Source organism: Peromyscus maniculatus, chromosome 3, assembly GCF_049852395.1.
Source record: "Peromyscus maniculatus bairdii isolate BWxNUB_F1_BW_parent chromosome 3, HU_Pman_BW_mat_3.1, whole genome shotgun sequence".
NCBI lineage: Eukaryota > Metazoa > Chordata > Mammalia > Rodentia > Cricetidae > Peromyscus > Peromyscus maniculatus.
Window position 1 is genome coordinate 69715441 of NC_134854.1, and position 4462 is coordinate 69719902.

At 44.1% G+C, this 4462-nt stretch overlaps 1 pseudogene; it reads right to left on the reverse strand.

Moving 5' to 3' along the window:
* Positions 1-1308: 1308 nt before the first annotated feature.
* On the reverse strand, positions 1309-1832 carry LOC102926579 (dolichyl-diphosphooligosaccharide--protein glycosyltransferase subunit TMEM258 pseudogene; annotated as a pseudogene).
* Positions 1833-4462: the final 2630 nt, after the last annotated feature.

Genomic DNA, 4462 nt, shown 5'->3' on the forward strand with positions numbered 1-4462 from the left:
TGTGGATGTCAGTTCTTTCTTTCTTTTTACTATATGGGTTATGGGAATTAAACTCAGGTTGTCAGGTTCAGTGCATTTACCTGCTGGGCCATCTCACTGGTCAGATAAATATACTTTTATTTTTTAAAGAAACTGCTAAGCTTTCCCAAAAAAAACTTCACGTATTTTGCATGTTCATTAGCAACTTTAAGGACCGTTTATTTTGGATTCAGGTTTCCGGGGGTACAGTCCAACCTGGTGGAGGGGCATCATGGCCAGAGTGGTTCAGTGGAAACTTGCTGCATAGCTTACTCATACCTTGGCTGATTAGAAAGTAGAGATTGTTCTGAATGAGGGTGGGCTATAACCTTCAAAGCCCTTCCCCTAGTGTCCTACTTCTGCCAGCCAGGCTTCAACTTTAAAGGTTTCACAGCCTTGAAATAGCACCTTCAAAGCAGAGGAGATCAAGTGTTCAGACACATGGAGCGATGGGGCACATTTCAGGTGCCAGGTGGTTCCCAGTTCCTCTAGTGGTGACCTATCTGTGACATGTGCTGTGGTCCATTGGTAGTTATTTCCATTGTCCACTCTTTACCTGGGTTTTGGCTTCTCTTCCTGTGCATTCTCGACAGAATCAGCCTCTCATGACTCCCACCTGAATCCACCAGGTACTTGGACTGGACTTTTGTCTTTCTATTTTCTCGAGCCAGGGTTTAATTGTGAATTCCTGGCTGGCCTGGAACTTGCGATATAGACCAGGCTGGCCATTCACTTGAAGCAATCAGCAATCCTCCTGTCTTTGCCTCTCAAATGCTGGTGTTATAGATATGTGTCACCCTGCCCACATGCACAGTCTTTGAGACTTGTTTAAAAATTGTTTCTGAGCCAGGCAGTGGTGGTGCACGCCTTTAATCCCAGCACTCAGGAGGCAGATGGATCTCTTTGAGTTCAAGGCCAGCCTAGTCTACAGAGTGAGATCCAGGACAGGCACCAAAACTATACAGAGAAAACCTGTCTCAAAAAACAAAGGAAAAAAAATCGTTTCTTTCTCCTTTTTGGTGGTAGGGACGAAGCCATGGCCTTATACATTCCAGATCAGTACTTTATCTCTGAGCCACACCCCCTAGCTTTTTAACATGGTAGGAGAGGGGAGAAGGGAAGTCTACTGATAATGATCAGGGCTCTATGTTAGGAGGCAGCCCCTGAATCTTGGGGTGTGGTGGGCTTTCTAGTACTCCTACTTCAGTCATTGTGCTAGACAAGCAAGTGCTTCTGTTTGTCTCTTCTCTGTGTCTTCCCACAGTGGAACTGGTTTTCCTTGCTGCCCTGTGGTTTGATTTTTTTGTTCTTGTCGTACATCTGCTTTTATTGAAAACAGCAGGTGGGAAACTTGTAGCAATGGTAAAAAATTAATTTACAAAAGCAGGGACTTGGTGAAGCTGCCTGGTGGGTACCCTTGGGGACTCATATGTAGATACCAACCCAGAGCAGGAGGAAGAGGACTCTGAAGCCCGTGAAGAGTGAGGCCACAAAGGAGATGAGGAGCTCTAAGTATCATGTGTGTACTTGGTAGAGGAGACCTTGTAAACCAAGAATCAGGAGGGGAAGAACATGCCGATGGCAAGAAGTACCACAGCCAGGTGTGGGAAGACCGCCCAGTGGACTGGGCTGGTGTACCTACTCATGGCCTCGAGCTCCATTTTGCTCCACACACGATAAACCACTGACCGGTCCACCACCATAAGATGAGGCTTCGCTTTTTGTTGCTCCTCTCCATGAAGATTCAGAATCTCTTCGTAAGGATAAGAAGGGAGATCTGTGTGGGTGGAATTTCTTAAGTGGCCACGGTGCCCTTCTTCAGCTACCACAGTGATGGGCAGTCTCAGGATTCTCCCTACCTTTCATGAGTACATGATATAGTTCATGGAGAAACCTGCAAGGGAGGCAGTGCTTCTACTCTATGGCTAGTCCACACCTGGCATTTACAAGTTCATTAACTATTTTGGTTGACTGTTATTTCCAGTTTATATGGAGTTGGCTGCATCTGTCACAGGCAAGAGAATACCCTCAACAAAGTCTTAACCCTTTACAGGTGTCTGTCTACCTCAGACTTTCAGTTACTTGGTTGCTTTGAAAGCTTGATTTTCTTGGATCAAGGGAACTGCACTTTTTCCGAATTGTAAGCGTGGAGTGATGCTCTTCTGAGCTCTGTACATCTCTGAGATAGAACTAGGAATTTCTGATCTTTTATTCCTATCCACTAAGTACTTTATTTCAAGCATAGCTCTAGAAATTTTACTTCATATCATGTAGGATTCTTAAAAGTTCTTATTAATAAAATCAAACCTGAGCCAGGTATTGGGGTGAACACTGGAAGATCAGAGAGACAGAACAAGCCACAGCTATCTCACCTCACCAGTTCCTCAGCTGGTCCTGTTTCCTCAGACTGGAAGCCTGAGTCCTTATCCAGAATGAATCCCAGCTGAACTGTGCTGCTTCAAAGCCTGAAAGCTTAACCAGCCTCATGCTTAACTAGCCAAATGCTTCTTGTTTCTGGTCCTCATGCCTTATATACCTTTCTGCTTTCTACCATCACTCCCTAGGATTAAAGGCTTGCTTCCTGGGATTAAAGGTGTGAGTCACCATGCCTGGTTGTTTTATTTCCTTATTTGGACCTTATTTCCCTCTTATTCTTTGAAGATACTTATAATTGTTTGAAATTCTTTGTAATTCCATTGATTATCTTTCTTCTAGAATTGATCATATATGCTGCTTCTCTTTTTAATAAAGGTTTTCTTTTTTCTTTTCTTTTTTTTTTGAGACAGGGTTTCTCTGTGTAGCTTTGTGCCTTTCCTGGAACTCACTTGGTAGCCCAGGCTGGCCTCGAACTCACAGAGATCCACCTGGCTCTGCCTCCCGAGTGCTGGGATTAAAGGCGTGTGCCACCACCGCCCGGTTTATTTTTTTTCTTATGTGTATATTGTTTTTTTTTTTTTTAACTAAGTCTCTATCGTTCTATTTTATCAATAATGACTCAGGAGCCAGATGTTAGAGTGAAAATCTGCTAGCTCAGAGAGGCAGAGAAAACACCCAGCTGCTTTCTCCTCTGCCACTGTTCCAGAAAGAGGTTTTTCCTATACCATCTCAAACGAAAACTCCTCCAACCAGATGTCCCACCCTTCTGTTTCCTCTGCATCTCTCTATCAATCCTCCTGACTCCCTCTTTCTCTCTATGGTTTTTTCCTGTCCACTGGTTGCTTGCTCTGCCTCTTGAGTTATGGTTGACTTTATTTAATCCTGTTTACAATATTCAAGAAGAAAGCTTTTGGATTAAAGGTGTGTGCTAGGGCTGAGCCACACCACAGCTAGGAACAGGTTTCTCCAGTAAATAACGCAATCTTGGGGTTCACAGTGTGATCAAATATCCTGCACCGTGTGTGGGACACACAAGTGTACAGGTGCACTTGGGAGTCCAGGAAAGGGTGTCAGATCCCCTGGAGCTGGAGTTATGGGTGGTTGTGGGCTGCCTGACAGGGGTACTAGGAACTGAACACTGGTCCTCTGCAAACGCGGTATATGCCTTTAACCACCGAGCCGTCTCTCCAGCTCCATGTTTGGCTTCTTCACTAACCACTTTGGGTTAAATGCATGACTTTGTGAATTCTGAGTAGATACCCATCCCCACCCCTGTGTATATTATGCAAAAGCACTTCTTACATATCAATCACAACAATCAAAACCAGGAAATTAACTGTCATATTCCACCTCTCTAACCTTGAGGCCTTCCTATTTTCACGAGTTGTCCCACTAATGCACCTCACTCTGGGAGATCCATTTCAGAGTCATGTGCTACACTTGGTTGTCATGACTTCTTTATCCTGCGACTCCACCTCAGTTTTTCCCTGACCTTTATAAATTTGATGCTTTTGAAGATTACAAACCTGCATAGAAGAACATCTTTCAGTAGTACCTTGTCATGGTTTCTCAACAATTGACTCAGGTAGACATCTTTAATGAGATTACCACTAAAGACATACTGTTCTCCTGCTGCATTCTGTAGGTACACATCATTTTTATTCATTCATGATTGAAGTGTTTAATCAATTCAGGTGGCTGGTCTCCTCTAGGCTCTCATGGTAGACTTCTGAAGTAGATTCCCATGTATACACACACACACACAGAAAGAGAGAGAGAGAGAGAGAGACAGAGACAGAGACAGACAGACACACAGAGAGACAGACACAGAGAGAGAGAGAGAGAGAGAGAGAGACTTACATAGCCATCTTCCACGAAGGCATGATGTCTCAAAAGTCCACTTAGGTACTCATTGAGGGTAGGAAGCCTTCTTGGCTTAGAAGCTTCTGACATATACGAGCCAGCATATCTCGTAACAGCTCTGAGGGTCTATTGTTAAACCCTCACATTAGGTAGTATCCTCAAGTAGGAGAGCATAAAGGAATGGCTTCCTGCTAGGTGTTTAAGG